The 20675-nt window shown below is 36.3% G+C and overlaps 1 protein-coding gene across 5 annotated transcripts in view; it reads left to right on the top strand.

Moving 5' to 3' along the window:
• The window catches only part of ZFHX4 (zinc finger homeobox 4), a 202070-nt gene that overhangs the window by 2350 nt on the left and 179045 nt on the right, over nt 1-20675 (top strand). For 4 of the 5 annotated variants that reach the window (XM_070382223.1, XM_070382222.1, XM_070382221.1 and 1 more), the window contains exon 2: nt 20636-20675. This exon is cut by the window's right edge and continues 2596 nt beyond it. The gene's annotated coding sequence lies outside the window, so the exon portion shown is untranslated. Of the gene's footprint in view, nt 1-134; nt 321-20635 lie in introns of those variants that run through there. The other variant, XM_070382220.1, reaches the window with a different exon arrangement.

Below are 20675 nucleotides of genomic sequence, written 5' to 3'. Positions count from 1 at the left end.
CAAAAGGAGAGACAGAGAGAAGGGAGAGAGGAAGAGAGAGGAGAGAGAGACAAGAGACAGAAGGAGGGCTTTTTTTTTTTTTTTTTTTTCTCCTGGATTTTCAGTGGCTTGATCCCTATAAACGTGGAGTGGTTAAAGCTCATATGTAGTATTATATTTTTAGTTGGGTGGATGGATGGAAGAGTCAGGGAGAGGCTGCGGCTGCCGCTGCCTTTTCGGGTGTTGCTTAGATTAAGGCTGAGACTTGGCTGCGATTGGGACGCGACAGTGACACGGGCATCGATCGCTTCCATTGAGAGCAATGCAAAAACACAGCCCGGGTATGTAACACTCTCGGTGCCATCAACACTTGTTTTACTTTATATTTACTGGCAAAACTGACAGAGCAAGCTCAGACTTTCTCTCTTTCTTTCTCCCCCACCCCCCCTCTTTTCTCTTTTCTAACTGAAGAATACAAACAATTGGGTCTAGAAGTTGTTGGAAAGGATGCTTTAAATACAACAGAAAGGAGAGATTGGGATTATTTCACTATCTCTGTGACTGATTGTGTTTTAGAGTTTTTCTTCTCTACAGAGGAGCATGTTAAAGAAAAGGAAGGTTTTCTTTTTTCTTTCCTCTTCTTGAAAAAAAAAAAAATCCTTGAGGGAATATTTGATAGTTTTCAACCTTTGCGGTTTCAATCAGCAGGAAGGCACACAAAAATAAAAGATGGCTAGCCAGCTGTTTTAACCTCTTGCACCTGGCTTCAGTGTGGGGATCATAAGGTTTATACAAGTTAGTTGTTTTTTTTTTTTTGAAAAAAAGATTCTAATATTTATGGCATAAACTGGAAAGAGAGTATCACTGTGTATTTATTCAGTAGCTGGTTGCTTTTGGATTTAAAAAGTAAACTCATATTTAAGTGTTTTCATTTTTATGGCAATGAAGATAGAGTCAATGAAATATGGGGGAAATACCATAAATCTGAAAAGTGAAATGTACCTAAGGAACAAAGAAAGGTCAGGTAAACCAGCTGTGTAAGTCAAAGCAATAGTACCAATTGTAGAGTAAGCAGGGAGAGTGGACTCCAGGTCTAGGAAGTGAAAGTTGCCACTTAAAGTTAAAAATGAAGGAAACATGTTCAGCCTTATTGTAATCTTTTGCAGTTTTTAGCAGATGAGTCCAGATCTGCTCATTAATTTTGAGCTAGTTGGATTATTTTAAAAGATGCTGCACCAGCAAAGGAAAACATAAAGGAGGCTGAGAAAATCGCTGTTTAATATTGCAGAATTTACTGCTTCCATTCTGACCATGAGCCTAAATTTACACAATGAAATTTGATTATCTCTAATAACAATATTAGATCCTGCACTGGATGGATGAGAATTGAGGTGGTTTTGTTGATTGCAAGGGTTTAATGTTGCATTTCAGAATCTGATGTGGTTTGGCCTCCCTTCCATTAACTGGAAAACCCCTGAGGTTTTACAATTATTTCTTAAAGATAATACATTTAAGATTGCATTGGTAGGCTGAAGAAAAGTCATAAAGGCAAGAAGGGAAGCCCTTAATAACTCTTGAGATTCAGACATGTTCAGCAGTTAGATTGGCTCTGACTTCACCAAGGGTCGACAATGTGTCATTTCCACGAAGCCAAATTGCCCTCTGCCTATATGATATTAATGTGCAAATCAATATTTCAGGGATTAAATTTCCCTTCTTCATTTTTTATGGTTTCTACCTCAATAAGTCTCAAGTCTATTAGAAGAGGCTGGATGATTTAAAATCTTTCACTGCAGAATGGCTTGTCGTCGTAGCCTTGTTTCACTAGACCATTTTAGGAATTTTGTTATAAAGACTAAGGGCATCCTAAGTAAGTTGCTAGGCAATGTAGAGGCAGGCTCCATAGCCTAAAGTCCTTGTTCAATTAAGAGCTAAGAAGTATTGGAAATATAATATATATGTTTATGTACTATATGTGTATATGCACACATACATTCTGCTGCTTTAAAAATATTATGTTAATCACCTATTGATTAATTTCAAAATCAATTGAAGTTCCTTTCTTATTAGTGACTTGTTCAGCATTCTTGAAGACTGTGTTAATTTTCTTAAAGAGTGTACATGGATTAGCTTGGTTGTGAAGGTCTTCGGGAGGGATTTTCATCTAGCAATATTTTCCCTAAGAAATATTTCTAGAAACCATTGTTGTGAGAGTAATAACCAAGTATTGTCATCTATCGTTGTCATGGCTATCATGGCATTTTGGGGCTGAGAGATTTAGCTGTTATCTGTTGAAAGAGGCCTTCTTCCATTCACTTAATATTAGTTCCTAACACTTAGTAGGCTTGATGTTTCTTTTAACCCTCTTGGAGAAGCACTACTATAAAAGAAAATATGTGATTTGATGAGAAATAATACAAAGCAGTAATTTGGGAGGTCAGAATAAAAGATTGTGACTTTATCACATAATCTTGGGAAGGCCTACTGTCTATCATTTGGTGGTGTTTTATAGTCTAAAACCATCTGGACCAAGTTCCGCACAGCTGCACGAATTTCATATGTGATAGAACATTTTTTCCATTCAGTGTGAAATGTTCCTTCCTAAAACACGTACACCAGACTCGCTTAATTTAGTCTGTTAAAAGAAATGCACATGAAAAAGGACAAAAGGCTCTTTAATCTCTGCAAGCTGTTTGTTTTTCTTCAAGATTCCTGTCTGTTTGGGTTTGAAAAGTCATGTTTATTGAGGAGATGATTCTGAGGTGTGACATTAAAATAATATATGATTTTTGGACTGGTGGCCACGCTCCTGCTTCATTTGCAGAACTACTTTTTATGCCTGTCAAAACACAGAGTTAATCTATCCTTATTTACAATTAATCTCAATAAAATTAATCTTAACTATGCTTTATTCAGTGGCTTAAAATATCTAATTATATTCAATTAACTGCTGTCATAGTAATTAACATTGCTTAATTGCCTCTGCATATATTTATGTAAAGCTCATTAGGTGCTGCTGGCTCCTTTTTCCTTTTCTACTTGCTATTTTTGCTGTTGTCAAATCATTTTCATCTCCCAGTGTTCAACAATGTCAGTGACAGCAAATGCTTCCTTCACGTTTTTCTTGAAATGAGTGTTATTACTTACCTATGAGTAGATACTAGTTATGAGTCTCTAAAGATGAATCCACTCCCCTCACCCCCAACCCTTCAGTCACTGTTCCCTTATCCCTGGTCCCTAGCACACTCACAAAATATTTTCTGTCATTGTTGCTAGAAATATGAGAAGCCAGGTTAAGCTTTGTGTTTATAAATGAGGAGCCTTTCTGTGTCTGCCTAGGGGCTGTACCCATAGGCAGAGTTGTGTTTTTTTTTTTCTTCCCTCTAAAACCTTTCTAAGGGTTAAAGACTTGGCCAAGGTTCAAACTGAAAATCACCCAGGGAAAGTGCATGTGAATATGTACAAGTTTCATGTAATTAGTGCTTAATTATATTAACATATGCAAATTGTCAACTTAGAAGCTTGTTGAGCTGGCAAAGATCAGCTAGGCACAATTGCTGTATTGTTCTGAAACAATAATGGATTTCAAGTTGGATTGTGGAAACACATAACTAGCTATCTAATTTAACTCATACCATGGTGAAATTTCATTAGTCTCCATGGAGACTGGTTTAATTGTGCTGACTAATGTTCTGGGCTGCAGAATGTCCTAAAAAGAAAGCGTTGTTTGCCTAATCCACCTTACAATGACACTTGTTTGTACATGTTTCCCTTGTGTGAGAATTTGCATATGCAAATAAATAGTTTCTCTGCTCCATTTGTCATGGCTGTTCATTACCCATGAAGAGGACATTGTTACTAGGCTGTGACTGAGTCTCCCAAGACAGGCTAGTGTCAACCAGTCCAGCTACATTCTTTCATAATTTGTTTCTGATTAATAGACCAGAGTGAGTCTCCCTGTCTTTGGGCATCTGCAATGGGAAGGTCAGTTCTGTCACAGAAAAGAGTTTCTGCAGTAACTGAAGGACTTTTTCTTCTTGTGATTCTTCCCCTTTTCCCGCTCATTGGTTCACATAATCATATTTAAAATAACGTATTCTTACTCTAAGAATGCCTCTACTAATAATCTCTAGTTTCCTAAAGCAAAAAGATAGGAAAAGAAAGGAAATTCTGTTATTGGAATATTAATCCTGTTTTTGACAGAAAGGTAAACTGATATAATTGCTTTTCAGTTGAAGGAATGGGGGTTTATACAAGTGTGAAAGCATCGGAAAAGGATTAGCATTTTTTTGCATAATGAAAAGCTCTATTGAATAGGGTTCTGAATGGCTGACTGAATGACCGAGATGAAAAGAAGATGAAAATGCAAGCTCCTCTTTCTTTATGCCTATGCTCTGCTCGCTCTAAAGTTATGTTTGTCCAAGACTAGAAAAAACAAGCAGGGGCTCAGATTTCAGCAACTTTATAAGATGCCCTGAGTTTTCATCATCACTGGGAAGTAATATGTATGACAATAGTGTAGCTAGAGAATGATAAACAGAGGTTTGTATATAGAAGAGTTTTCAGAAACATATTAGGCTAGCCAAATATTGACTATTGGGTATCAAGAATTCCCAGCACTTTGCTGGCAAAAAGGTATTTCAGACGAGGCCAGCAATATGGTGTGCATATCTCATTTAGTTACTTCTGCCCCTTCCCTCCACCTATCTGCTGTAAATAGTTGTTTCAGCTGGTAGAACACTTCACTTGGGAAAGAGTTGTGTGTTCTGATTTTTTGGCAATGTTGTGTTTTAAGTGGCCTGTCAGCTTTGGGGGCTGAGGTGGGCTGGTAGACCAGGATACAGAGTTATTGTCTTAGGATTTAATTCATCTTCATGTTGCTTTGTAGGTGTATCATGTATTTCATTTTGAGGTAAGTCTTTTCTAATGTGTCTAAGTACTCTTGGAAATATTTGCAGTAGGGTTTTCCCTTGTTACTAGTTAGGGCTGTAACTGGTTATCAGTTGACAACGTAATCAGGGCTCTTAATGATGTTTCTTCAACCATAATTAGGGCAGCTAAAATACTGTAAGTGTTAAGACACTTTCAAAGGTGGGAATTGGCTCTTTTGTACATATGTAAATCAACTGCAGTGTGAATAATTATTTATATATATACATTATAAACAAACTCTTTCCGGTTTGGGGGTCACCACAAATGAGCTATTGAAGGCTGCCCCAGAGTAGGATTGAAAGAGTCAGCCAGATATTAAGTTAAATTGTTTTGTTACTAGATTGTAGAACTTCTATTTGCCTCATCACTTTAACGGTTCAGTTGCTGAGGTACTATTAAGATGGTTACATGGAAACTTGGGAAATCAGAAGTGTTTTCACGTAAATTAAAGTATAAGGGTTGCCTCTTGAGTACAAAACATTGTAAGGGAAAAGTGTTTGATCTCTGTTATATAAAGTCACCAAAATTCTTTACTAGAGCCCTTTAAAAAATTTGTCAAGAAATTCTGGATTGTTTCAGAAACTTTTATGGTTAACTTTATGGATATGCTTGCAAAAAGTCTTAAAAGAACAAAAAAATCCACATGGAGGCTATTCTTTTACATGCAGCAGGGCTTATTAAGGTATTTCCATAAGAAAAATGTGTTAATTTAAAAAATAAATTCATTTATATTTTAAGACATTGTTAACCAAGCACCATGTGTTGTAACTGGCAGCTTTCCAGTCACCATGAAGTGGATCACACATGGGTTAATAGTAGCTTATGTGATGTCTGCATTCTTAGGAAATGGGCAAAAACCCAGGGTATTCTGATATCAAGATTTTTAGGAATCAGACAGAAAGCAGAATATATGTTTATATGTGAACAGATGGACACATGTGAGAACTAGAAGTGCACAGTTTCTCTTGGCACTTGTTTTACTTATCCTGATGATATAACCGAGATCTTAGTGCACTCACAGTCTTTGATGGCTAAGGACAAAATGGTCTTTTAATGAGGGCTCAATGGCATTATTTTCTTGCATACGAATTGTTCCCCGTGTGATCTTGGGGGATTTGATGTTCTGTTAATTCCCTAGTTTCAGAGGTTCACAAGTTGCCTTGAAAGTTTGATATGGTTTCATGTTTGACATACAATCCTCAGTTCAGGAATGGCCGCTCCCCACTTCTCCTTACACTTTTCAAGGCTTGTAAGTGAAATAAAATATTTGCCATTTGGAGGCACTTTTGAACGTATGCACACAACTTAAAAATGGCTCTGATACTAAAGTCGTATTTGGCAAGCCGCTTATCTCTGATATAATTAGATACTTTAACATTCTAGAGATTGAGAAAATAAACAAATATAATTTAAGAATCTGGGCAGCTTGACTTAGTTAATATGTCATAACGCCCTGAGTAGGTGTTTTAGTCATTCAGGCCAGGGGTTCACACACTATCATCATATATTTAGATGATTGATCAGTTCTAATGTTTGCTTGTCCTGGGGAGGCGACAGTGCACAGTTGATAATTTTTGAATGGTATGCATTATAGCACGCACCTCTAGGATGAAGTTTATAGGTTCCATTGTGTCCTAGCTGTAAAAACAGAAAGCATTCTTCAAGCATTTACTCAGATCTAAATCATTTTAACCAGGGAAAATTGACTTTTGGGTTAAAATATGCATTTTATAACTGTCCATAAAATTCTTTTCCTTCACTGTAAAGAATAAAGGAAATCCATAGCTTCAACAATGTTAAAATGCAAAAACATATGAGCTGGTGTATGCCACCTGGTTGTATTGTTAATAACAAAACAAAACTTTCTAAGAAGGAAGCCCATAAAGAATCGTAAAATTTGCCTGATTGGAAGGATAAATTGAAGAGGCCCAATCGTTTCCCAAAGTACCTTCATTAAACTTGAAAGGCTTTATTAATGTAGATTTTCTACAGTATAGTTCATAGTACTTTTCTCCCATACATTTAGGAATAAAGCAATTCATATGTAAAATTTCCTGGGCCCAGAAATGAACCGAGAGTGAGTCATCCTTTTTGGTTTAATAGATACAAACTAGGAGTATAGACATCACATGCACGCACGCACGCACACACACACACACACACACACACGTCTATGCCCCTTTTGCATGTTAATGTGTCTCATTCCTCTTTAGATGTGTTTATAGGCATAGCCTGAGCATTTCCCTCTGTAGACTAAATTTCTTTCATTTTCTAAGAACTGGCCAAGAGGATCGCAACAGAAAACAGCAGGTAGGATATAAGACAACTGGAAAGTATCAAAGGGCTAATTCCTGGGAACTGCCTTAGAATTCTTCAATTCAATCAGCTCATTTTAAAATATGAGATGTTAAACTCTGGAGAAGTAATTGTTGAGTCAGCCAACAAGGCAGGAACATGTCAGGAGAACTCAGCAGTCCCCCGCTTAGGACTAATGGTCACTCAACTATATAGGCTACTTAAAAAGGGGTTTGTTCTGTGAATGAAGGCAAAGCTGGTGAAAATGGGGAAGAGAAGAAAAGGAAAATGGGCCATGGTAATCCAACAGTGTTGCTGTCTCCTCTGAGAGACTGAATTCTCTCTTACTGAAAGGAGACCAGTAGAATCTGGAGGGCCTCTAACCAGTGTGACTGGAAGCATATTTTTGCATGATGTAGGAGGTTAGGCTGGGTACTTTGAATGGGCAAGATGAGTCTATGATTCATAAAAATACTGATGATCTCAGTGACTTAAAGTGTGTTCTTAATAACCATGAACACGGTGTGAAGAAGAAAGAGGTTTCTCTTTTGTGGAGGGAAAGTAAATGAAGACAATGCTGTGATGTTTTAGAAGCAGCATAGTGTACAGAAAGAATGACACTTAGTTTAAAACCAGACATTCTTTTGATTGTTTACTTTGGATTCCTTTTTCCTTTTTAAATGAGACTGTTTATTTTAACTTAAATCTTAGATATTTTAAAATCTACTCCATTTTTTGACAACTCTGTGACCAATAGAGGTCTTTTTAGATCTATAAGACCCTTGGGTTAAATTCTTGTTATAGATGACCTTATCTAAGTCATTTAATCTTTTTGAGCCTCAGATACCTCATTTGTATTTCATAGTTGCTGGAGAGCTTACCTAAAACTAATGTGTTGTGAACATAAAAGGAAGTGAATGTATACAGGGCTGACACCTTATACTTCCCTTTTATTATTTTCAATAGTTGGTTTTACTATATGCTCTCCTGAAGGGTATTTGATACAGCAAATCTACATAGACCTTTTGAGTAGAGACCCCCCCCACCTTTTTTTTGGTTAAAAAAATTATTTATTTTAATTGGAAGATAATTATAATATTGTGATGGCTTTTACCATACATAAACATGAATCAGCCATAGGTATACATGTGTCCCCACAGGGAGGGAGATAGAAATTAAGCAAGGAGGATGCCTAAGGGGTAGGGCCAAAGGGTGGTCTCCTTCTTATGTTTTCTCATTGGCGGATACCTTGATATCTAGGTGGCTATTCCTCCACCTTATTATCTGCTCCTCCTTTGTCACAAGTTGCTTTGGTTCTGAGGGGCTTCTAGATGTTTTCAATGCATTTCTGGGGTCTTTTTATAAGAAGCAAATTAGAATAGAAATAGTGTTTAAATAATTCAAACCTTAGTCTATCTGCAGGAACTCAAGATTCCAGACTGTCCATTATATACAATAATAGAAGAGACTACAAAGCTTATTTCAGAATTGAAGTTGACCCTTCCTATTTGTAAGTCTTTGAATTAAAGGCTTTTCCAAAGCTACATTAGGTGTCATAGAATCCCTTTCTATATACTTGATGTTATGATATTTTGATGTGCCATGAAAGAAGAATAAATGCTGTTTACCTGGCACCATGCTGACCAAAATTTATACCGACCTAGAGAAAAGATCCAGTTATTAATAACCCAGGGATATTACAAAACCCTTAAATTTTCTTGTAGGGATTTTATAGCCAAGTTATGAGTCTTCTCTTGGCTTATCTCGTGAAGAAGATCACAGTCCTTTATCTTTCCATAGGAATGAATTACTCAGAGGAGGACTACCCACGTTCAAAGATGATAAGATTCATGATAAGGTTTAATAAATTTATAAACACAATTTTCCACCCTCAACTAAAATATATTTCTCTTATCATTTTTCTTTTTGATTTTTAAATTCATAATAATTTCCCACTGTGATACATGTAAGATACACACTTAAATTATTGTTTATATTTTTATGAGAAATATAAGTGTATTTTGGATAACAATTTTCCAGATCTGAGTTTGAAATTTGCTTGACGTTTACAAATAGTTAACAATCTTTGCTCAAGTTTTTCTTAAAGGTGTATGTCTTGCCTGTGTTCTGCTTATTTAGAAGTGGCCCTGGACTTGACAGTTCATTTGAAACACATTTATTTAAGGCTAAGCATTGATTGAATACTGATAGAGTAAGGATATATTTCATTGGAAGAAAATAATTAGCATCTTAGCATTTTTCAGAATGTGCTTGTTTAAGTTTCTTCTCAAATAAATTTCAGCCTTCATGAGGGCAGCACTCATATCTGTATAGTCACTGTATTCACCGTGATGGACACTACTGGCAAATTCTTGGTAAATATCTTCAATAATACACGAAAAAAATAGATGAGTGTTAATAACAAACATAAATAGAATACTTCAGTTTACTATACTACTGGAATCTGCCTCTCCTCTTGAAATCTAGTTGTTGGAAAAAAAAAAGTTCAACCTTAAAAACATCTGGGTCTGTCTCGGAAAATTCCATAGGGAAAACTATCTTCCAGCATAATCTAAGTGGGTTTTTATATTAGAACCATAGATTGTTGCAGTCAGAAGGCATACAGAACAATCCCCTTGTTTAACCCATAATGAAACTGCAGCTCAGAGAAGTTTCTGGGAACCATCACACAACTACAGGGCACAGCCAATGAGAATCCAATGTGTGTGTAAGTGTGTGTGCATTCCCTTTAGGAAATCGTTGAACATTTTTTACTTCAGTTGGCTCAAGTCCTCCCATATCCAGAGATTCTATAATATTGGGAATAACTTTTGTGATGCTGGAGATATTTTCATTTGTGGAATTCTTCCAAGCAAAGGAAGATTTTCAGTTGGTCCAGTTTCTATGATGACCACAGGGCCAGCTGACCGCCCTGGGATTGGAAAGCTTAACTGCTTGAGATAGGACAAGAATTGCCTGAAAGGTGACAACTTGCAGGAAAAATGGGGTGGGCCATTCATTCTTGAAATGAGGCAGGGTGCAGATTAGGAATCGTTGTGGTTTGCCAGAAGTTGCTGGTCCTAGAAGCCTGTTTAAGTGCTCACTGTCAACAAGGAAATCATGGGCAGCACTTAAAGTGGCTCACCTCTGATTTATTCATAAACCTCACACGAGCACTTGGCTTTGTTCTTGCTCTAGTAAGGGGGACTGATGCCAATAAGCACTGGAATAAAGAGCTCCTTGCATGGTCCAATAGTGAATAGCACTTTACCTCAAAGCCTGACCTCCTTTCCCAAGGTCTGTTATACCATAGTCGACTCTGATTGGCTGTGTGTCTTCCGCTGAATTGAGAGAAGAGGTTATAACAAGCATCGACTCTGTAAACGCCATAGTATACATAACAAGATTGTGTAACTGGAACTTGGGTTCTAACTTAACCTAAAGGTTGTGGCATTCACGCTCAATGGAAAAGCTTCCTTTTCCCCTGTTTTTAAAGCTTGAAGAGTTTCACATTGAATAATGGTCAGAAAAAGATTGCTTCTTTCTAATTGAAGAAGACAATGACCTCGGAGGGAAATGGGTTTTGACAATCCCTTTCTCCATTAAAATGAATTTAGAGAGATTTAATAACATAGGGAATTAAGGGTTCGAGAGTAAAATCCACCCTACACGGGGATAGAAACAAAGAAATGGGCTTGTGGATTGATTAGCCGTTTTTATCTGAGAAGCTTCATTTATTTATTTATTTTTTTAGTGCCACTTCACAGATCATGCTCCAGCTGCCCATGGGAGGGGAAGGGGCCTTTAATAGACAGTCCGCTGGCTGGTTTGCTAGGGCAGAGGTTGAGTCGGGTTACTTAAATCCTCAGAGCAACATGCTAGTCTTTTTTTTTTTTTTTTCCCCTTCCCTGATCCTGTCCACTCTGGCTTTCCTTTTCCTCCTTTTGATGAAGTTGGTCTCTTACTCCTTGAAGTGCATATATTTACACAAAAATTTCCTCAAATTTTCACAACACATTAACCCAGAAGAGCCATATTAGGAGATGGTGATGAGAGTTAATGATATATCTTTAGATAAAGCCTTCCTCCCGTGCAATCACATCAGAGTCATCAGCTCATTTGTCATGGCTGAAGTGAAAATGTCAGGACCAATGAGTGTATGAGTGCTGAAGGGGGCGAAAGGGCTTTGGGAGAAAGACATTTTTGTGCTGGGAGTTGGCCATGGCTTAGATTTAGCTCCAGGGAAATACTGGGATTAGCCAACACTGTGTACAAATCCTTAGCATAACAGAATTAGTTGGGAAAATGGAGAGGTGGGGGTCATGAGGATGGGCATAATTCTGGAGACATGCTCTAGGCTGCAGGCCAGAAACTACGGTAAAGAATGAGGTAGTTTATTAAAAGTATTTTTAGACATGTGTTGTATGCAGTCTCATTGAGTCCAGCAAGATTGAAGTGGTAGATTTGAATGGCATCAAGGGAAGATCTGCCATAATGTTCACTAAATATGTATATATGACTTTTTTTTTTCATTTTTTAAAAATTGGCAGGTAATTGCTTTACAATGTTGTGGTGATCTCTGTTGTAAATTAATGTGAATCAGTCATAATTATATATATATATATCCCCTTCTGCTTGGGCCTCCCTCCCTCTTGGCTTTTGTTTTAAATTTAGCTATATTTAAATAATTTTGACCCTAACATTTAAAGATAATATTCATGCATAAAACAGTTTTGACAGTACCTTAAGAGTGAAAGTTAATAATTTAAATAACAGTAATGATGGTGAAATACTTGTTGCATTGTAGGGCCAACAGAAAACCTAGAGGCTAAACTTTCTTTAGGTAGACTTCACTCTGAAACTTTAATTGAAAAGTAACTGATTTTCTCTAGCTACAGAAGTTCTTATCTTTGATAGGCCAGTACTAGCAGATTTATTTCATTTTGGATCCAGTGAACTGTTCTCTTTCAGATAATGTACCCATACAACCCTTTCTTGTTTAATTCTATTGATTTACAGTGTTAAAGTGAAATAATCTGATACCTGTTTCCTGCCCTTTGAGTATTTGTCGTCAAAGAGGCTGATTATTTTTTTCCCCCAGCTCTTTAGCAGTTTTAAATGTATAATTATCATTGCATGTCATTTGATAGCTGCACTAATTGCTGCCAACTATTGTCTGTTTGCACTTAATGCTGAAACCTGATCAACATCCTGCTTTGGTTGATGTTTGGTGGTAAACTTTAATTAACTCTTATTGCATTGGAGAAGAGTTCAGGCTTGGTGCTAACTAATCATTTACCTTCATTATGTCCTGACAGCTCCACTTGTTCTTGGTCCTAATAGATACACCAGTCAGTAAATAAACCTGCAAACCTCATGCCTTGTAGTTGCTCCATACTGATATTTTGCTACTTAAAGTATAAGATAATTGGGCCCATATAATTATTTAGTTAGTTTAGTATCTCTAGTTCTGTAGACACTAATCTTAATTGCCTCTTTCATGCTGGACAATTTCATCTTAATAGAAACTGTAGATTTGAGATAACATTATTCCTTCAACATGGTTCCTATGAACATGCATCTTTTGAATCAATACAATTAAGCTTGTCTCCTGTTGGAATTCTTGTCATTATTTTTCCTGAAATACTTTTCCTGTAATGATATTGAAGTTAAAGTAATCAGGTTACCAGCAGATCATGTAAAATTCAACTCAAAATTGCTGGCTGCTTGATTTTAATTTGTCTGACATCAAGTTTGTTTGAAAAGGGATAATATGTGGGTAAACCAAGGAGCTTATAATTATGGCTGACGTTTGTTTGTTTATAATGAAATCTAATTAAAGTTCATATATTTAAAACACAAAAGTTAATTACTGAATTGCTCACTTCACTTATGGACAGCAGTCAAATTAACTTTCAGGCCAAAAAAGAAGAAAAACACCCCACACACGTACACAGAAAGCAAACAAAAGGCTCTTCATAATAGAAATAAAATAACCAACCAATCTGAGTGATCAAACATATATTTGCCAATATTTCATCCAGAAGAAACCTGGCATTCCACTTAGGTTCTCTATTATGTTAGCCCTAATGTGGTTTTTACTATAACATGATTTAAAATATCTACATGGGATATAAAAAGAGACTTGTATTTGATAGATTAAGAGTCTTGGATAGTAAGAGGCACTGGTAGTGATTTAAGAAATTACACATATAACTTTCTTCATTAAAACTATTTTGAAATCATATGAAATCATTGAAACCACTGCTCAGGGAATAGGAATGTTTGCTGGAATACCTGACTTGTGATTAATTTTATGAAGATAATTATGGTAGGTTTAGCCTGCAAGGAATGACATTTTTCAAAAAAAGATTGTGCTTACACTACTACACTGGTGTTATGTTGGTTATGAGATCATATTGGTGGGAATCATGAAATGCAAATAACTAAGCAGTTGTTTTCTCCTTTAAATATTTAGTTGTCAGTATTTAATAATGAATTTTGTATCTTAATAGACAAAGAAGAAAAAAAATGCATGTATATATAAGGATATATTGTCTTCACATTGTATATGAGAAAAATGTATTGTGGAATTGCTTTCACTAGTCTGGTAAATCTGAAGTCAGATATTCTATAGTTATAATTACCTTAATGAAACCAATTAAGATAAAATTTTTAAATGTCCCTATGTGACAACATAAAAGCATCATCAATTAAACACTTAAATTGGGTGTATGCCAGAGAGATTAGTCTATTACATTTTAAAGACTAGAAACATAAACATATACAAAACTTGGCAAATATTATTTATAAATTTCTAAAACTAATTGATCCAGTACATGTTTTCCCAAGGAAAACTAAACAGTTCCATGTTTAAACTTTCCATTTCAAAGTTTTATTTACTTGAAATTTCAATTATAGTTGGGATTGAGGAAGAGAGACTTGAGAGGGGAAAATGATTCTGTCCATTATTGAGGTGCTTTGTAAAACTGATTATAATTTACATAACCTTTTAGTATTTCCAGAGAGTATATTTATATGTTTTAATATAACACTCATTGATTGATTTGTAGATTAATATTTATTTAGGGAAGAAAAAAGGCTCATAGAGTCATTTAACTCTAATCCAACTTTGCATAGATGAGACAAAGGGAAGATGATTAATACTTAAGTATATGGCTGGGTGATGGCATTCAGAGGTAACTTTCTCTTCTATAAAGAAAGCAAAAAGAAAAGTCAGTATATTCTCACAGTATTGGCAAACAACAGCTTTCTAGTAATGCTTTAGCTGATTAGGACATCCTTACCCTTTAATGAAGCAATCACTACAAAGCCCCAATGTCAGTATCAAAGAAGAATCAGAAAGAGGCACTGAACATAATTACAGTTCATGTCCTTGTCTCACACCAATGCTAACTATTCATTTTCAATTAGAATGAATAAGAAAATTAGAAATCAACTAGATTGGTTAAAAGGACCAAAGTTTGTTTACATAGGATAGCTAAAGTATTAGGTCCATCTTGCTCACTGATTATGAAATTTTCCTGAAGCAAACAAATAAAATGAGTCATATAATGGTGTAATTTGGTTAAGGAGAGATTATTGATTTCTCTCTAAGAAAAGTAGCTGGAGTTTGATTAAAGTCACGAAGAAAACTGAGGAAAATTCCTATTTCCCACAACTAATCAAATTAAGAACTATCAGAACCATTGGCAAGGGGTACTTTTCCTCTTTAGTTCCCCAACACATGTATTTAATGATTTGTGATTGTCATATAAAGTCCATAGAGGTTTAGAGATGAGAGAGAGAATGACGGAAGATGAGGCGGGGAAGATAGGAAGAGAAATAAAAAGAAAAAACAAGAGACAGAAATATCAATTCTAAGAGTCCTGTTTATGAGAAGGAAATAAATCTGTGTTGAATAGTTAATTTAGGCTTTAATGAGAAGAAAGAGGAAAACAGGGACTCCGTTGACTTACACACTCATGTTTGTCTTTGTCAACTTTGCCTCTTTAAAACTCTGCCTGGCTTAGGTGCTTACTATATTTGGTTACATCCTTCTATTCAAACTTAATTACCTTCTCCCCTTTGTCGTGACATGGGTGGAAAGTTTTTTGCCGTGTCAGGAGAGGTCGTCACACATTCTTTTGCAGTTCTGTTCATTAATTCCTTCTTGCAGAAGCATTTTCTCTCGTGCTGGGAAGGTAGAAGTGTGTAACAGAAGAGCCCTGAAACATCAGCAGGAAGCTCTAAGCTGGTTAATGCAGTATAATTGTCTGGACATAGACTGGTCTTTGTTTGTGTGGTTCACTCCGAATCAGCTGTAATTAACTCCAGAGTGTTTCCAGATTGCCAGCAAAGAAAAATTACAGCTTTTCTGTTTTAAATTGTAAAGCTCACAAACATTAACTATGCAGATTGCTTTTACTTTGATATATTTCTATCCTGCAAGAAAAAACAATAACCAAAAAAAAGCTTATTTGCCCCTCCCCCACCTCTAAAAATGTGCTTTTGTTAAGTTATGTGATTTAGTGTCTATTGGAACATAATGGCCCCTTAAGAGTTGGGTTTGAAATCTTTTTACTTAATATTTTCAATCCTTTGACATCCTTGCATTTGCCTCCCTTCTTGCTAATGTTCTTAATACTGAAATGGGAAAGAAGTTATGCAGTCTTTTATGAAATACTAAACAGATCCAAAAATAAGCAAATTGCAGAGAAAGCTGAGTAAAGAAAAGCACCAGCAACTGACTTAAAAGACTGAGATCAAAGATGCATTCTGATGTAACTGATGCTTCTACACAGGTACTTTACCTGTGTTTTTGATATATCAAAAGCCAGACTGTGAGAAAAGGCCAATTTCACTACTCTCTCATCTTGGTCAGCACACCACACCCTTCTAAAAGCTTCTGTACAGTAGTTTGTAATTATGAATTCCAACATGGGTAAAAATGAGGTAGCAGTGTGAGCTAATACAGCCCAAGACACAAAAGATCTGTCAGCAAATGATGCAAAAAAGAAAAAAATCCAGCCAAAAATCTTTTTTTTTTCTTTCTTCTGAATTTAACAATAAGGAATTTAAGCTTCAATGTGGCTTTAGCGAGCGAAGAAAAGAAGCTCTTGGTGTCTGCATAATACCACTTTGATGGATTTTTTTCATCAGCTCTCTGTACGTGGCAACAAATAAACAAGTATAATTATACTTGTGAAGGTCTATTCATTGCTTTGTCAGCATTAGATATATGTGCCGTTTTCACACTGCGCCTCTCTTTTGTCTTTGGCTAACTCACTATGACATATTGATAGAGGATTTGGAATGGGGAAAAGGCCACAGCAGAGACAGTGATGACCTTTTGGAAACTTGATATAATTCAAGGATTTTTATTTATTTTATATATATATATATACATTTTTAGGATTTGTGACTTATTACCGAATTCCCTTTTACGTGACCAACTTTTAACCCGTTCAAAATGAAATAAAGACTCAAAGTATCATGACATGGCAAAGAGCGGATGAGAATAAAAACAATAGGCAAAAGGGCACAGTGGTCTGTCTTCTTTCCCAGCACTTTGCCGAGTGGCTAACCTAGCATTCCTTTCCCATTATTCTGTCCTCTTGATCAGATCACGTTCTTTTTAATCATTTCACAAACACTGTCTCACTGTGTCACCAAGGAGGGCTGGGACAATCTCAATTAAAAAACAGAGGTAAAACTGGCCTCTCTGATTTTGGGTTCTAATGGGAGCCCTGTCTTCTGAATGCAAAGGAATTTGTCTATTGTTCAGAAAGCACCCTCTTCCATTAGCAAGGCTTCTAATAGGTGGGTTTGGTCATTTAGCAGAGCAGAGTTTAGGCAGAAGTGACTGCAGGACGACAGTAAGGCAGAATGAGCCATAAAAGTTCCTTTCTGCATGTTGTCCATTAGTTCCAAAAAAGGGATTTACGTGATCAAAGTCACTGATCTTGTGAATTGCTGAGAATACCCAAAACTGCGTACATGTATTCTAAGCAGACCAGCTAGTATGTATTGTTCTGAATTTAGCATTAAAATTGTATCAGGTTTTTTCTTTGAGATTTCTTGAGGACTTGGGTGATTTTTTTTTTTTTTTTAAATAGAATGTTTGGTAGTAGAGAATAGTAATTGGTGAAGACTAAATAGATAACAGTTAAACAGGTGAAGCAACTTTTATAGTGCATCTACATGTTATAAAGTTATTTTGGAATGAATACTCTGGTATAAGTTAGATGGTTGTCTTTGTGGTCTTTTAACTGGGACTTATAAACTTTAGTGTAAATTTCCTAAATAGGTCATGTTGTTAAAAGAAAGATCTTGTCTGACGCTGGGGACAGTGAAATCACTTAGCATCATCTCTAGTGTCATGGTACATATTGATCTAAACAACTTTTTAACTGCACAAACTAAAGTGATTCCATCAAAATATGCTGGTAAACACCATCATGGTCATAGTATATAACTACAAATGTAAAAATCAGGTCATCTACTACTAGCTCTAACAATTCAGATAGTTTTATTACTGTTGCTTTTGGAATGAAATGTAAATTTGTAGAGAATACTTACTATTTTGATTGTAGAGAAGACATACTAGTTTCTGATTAATGTGTAGTTTATGAGGAGAACTTGATAAGCAATTTTGTGTAAAGTTATGTGGGAGTGCTGTAACAGAGTATGTCCTATCACATGGCTTTGTCCTGTGATTGATTCTGTAGTATAGTTTTCATAATTTTTGTCTCATATCAATAAAGTCACTTTTGATAGTTACTCCTGATCCCATGAAGATATAAAAAGGTAGGATCTATTAATACTTCATATAGAGAGACACTGATGAGACATTGCAGAGTCCACTTGGCATCTGGACAAAATTATTAACTGTGCATTACATACGACTCATTTGAGGTGCATTTAGCATGTGTCATAATTTTAGTAAGTGTTTTTGTCAGCTGAGAACTGTTCTAGGTAGGGTATAGGTAAAACAGGAATTAAATAATAATAGCTCAGAAACTCCTTTATAAAGCTGTAAAGTGTTTGAGAACTTTTCTCACTCTTGTAATTAAGGTGAATAATCTTCCACATATCTGCCTAAGTCATCATAGGAAAGAAAGAAAAAAAAAGCTTCTTTGAGTCCTAGAACTTGATATTTTTATCTAGGATCATTAGTTTAGTGTTATCACCTTGCTCCCCCTCCAAACCTCGTTTCTCCCTGCCTTCCTCATTTCTTTTAGTCTGGCATGGGACTTTATTTTAGATATTTTGGCTACCTTCAGTGTTTATACATGGTGCAGATTTGGTAAATGCAAAGGTAAATATGAATGTTTGTGGACTAATTAGAGAATTATTAGTTTTTCATGCTTATGGTGATTTATCAGATTATTTCAGAGGATTTTAAAAGCTGCATGCATGCCATGAAGATAATTAACCTGGAGCACCTCAGTAATTAAAATTACACACCACACTTTGTGATGTTTGATTTGTGTGCAATTAGAATGTCATTTTAACCATCTTAGATACCAAAATGAATTTTGATTTCATTTTCAACCTGTGCAGCTCTTTTGATGTATTTGAAACTGATCACTTCCTCTCTGATTTAGCTGGCAAGATGAAATTTGATTACAGTAAAGAGAGTATTAAGAAGTTATTCTTCATACTAAATATGCCACTGACCTCCAATGATGTCTTTATTCTAGAAGAACTTTTAAAAAGGAATTTCTAAAATGCTTAGTAATATTGGTGAGCCCAGGGTTTTGTTTGCTTCTTAGTTCTCTGCCCCTGCAAAGTCTATGTAATAGACGATAGGGGTGGGAGGGAAGTCCATAGTGAATCACTGGGTGTCCATCCTCCCCAGTATAATAACTAATGCAGTATAGCCATGTCAGAGGAGCCTGGCCGGCTACAGTCCATTGGGTCACAAACAGTTGGACACAACCAAAGTGACTTATCATGCATGCACGCATATAGTCATGTCCACCTTCCTCATTTCAGAAATCATCAGCATACCTGAAAGTATTGATACATCCATGTAAGAGGGCTATTTGCCTCGAAGTTCTGGGTCCCTTCAGTTCTGAGATTTGAAAGAAGATGGCTTACCTTTTTGATAAAATCAAGGCAGTGCCTATGCCGCAGACTGAAAAGAAGCACTAAACTTTCAGAACACTCAACTCTTGCGTACAGTGCCATCATTCTGCAAATGGAGAGATGTGCAGGGACTCAGAGACATGTCAGCCCTAATCAGGCTGCTATGCCAGTAGCTGAGGTTTGCAGGTACACACACAAGTGAGCATACACATACACACTCACACACAGAAGGGGAATGCAGTTTTACCGTTTGCCTACCTTTTTCCTGGTACCTTCCCCTGCTACTCGAAATTGATACGGCTTTTATGAGACCAAGTGCTTCTTGGTCTCAACAAAGAGAGTTTACAGTCAAAGATGCTTGCCTGGAAAAAAAAAAAAACTAACCAAAAAAAAAATGATGGAAGTAATTTCATCAGATGTGCTTGCATATGATTTGTTAAGCCAAGGGAGATGTTGATTGAGGCCGTGGTTGAAAGATGGGCGACTCAACCAGGATTGATAACATCAAAATGGTATCTGGAACGGTGTTCATTACGTATTGCAGTGGGGAAAAAATTAAAAAGCAGAGTGAATACGATTGTCCCCTAGGATGGGAGGACCGGTTGCAGTAAATATTAATTTCTGTTCTGGTGCCCATTGAGGTGACCGAAGTGTGGGAGAGAATTGTGATTGGTGCTTAATCAGGGCCAGCCAGATACCTGCTGAGAGCTTTCACACAAGGAAGATTTGTAGTAAGCTGATTTACTGGCAAAATGAAAACCAGAGAAGAGTTTGGTCCGTGCCGCCTGTGACTGTAATATTTCTAATTTTAAGGTTCCTTTATGGTTGGTCTCCCTCCCACCCTTATATCCGCGCCCCCCCCCCCACTTTCCCCTACCCCCCACTTCTACTCACTGCCTGATAAAGTAAAAGGTAAATTTTAAATTACAAGTTATTTGTGTTGTCCTTTTATTCCCGCTGTCGTCTATGAAAGCCATTTGCATTTCTATTAAAGTAAAGGGGGTTTTAAAGCTTTTACGTATATTATATCCATTTTCAGAAAACAGGAATGAAAAAAATATACAGCTTACTGATACGAATTTTAGATTTGTGATGAATGCTCAGAGTGATTTCAAAAACACTCCGGATGCCTAGGCATGTCTGTGATAGCTATCTACATTATTTTGCTACATTTATACAAAGTCTGTCTGTGATAAATAGGTACACTGGTTTTAAGTTTTCCCCCTCACCTTTTTAGATAGTCAAGTTTACAGCAGCTGTAAATTAGTGATGGGCTATTAGTGAGCTGTGTCATTATTTAATAAAAATGGCTCCTCTCACCTTATTTTTTATCCAGGTCCCTGACAGGCTGGATGAAATGAGATCCCCATGTAGCA

This window comes from Bos mutus, chromosome 14 (assembly GCF_027580195.1).
Source record: "Bos mutus isolate GX-2022 chromosome 14, NWIPB_WYAK_1.1, whole genome shotgun sequence".
NCBI classification, from domain to species: Eukaryota; Metazoa; Chordata; class Mammalia; order Artiodactyla; family Bovidae; genus Bos; species Bos mutus.
This window is presented reverse-complemented; position numbering and strand designations above follow the sequence as displayed.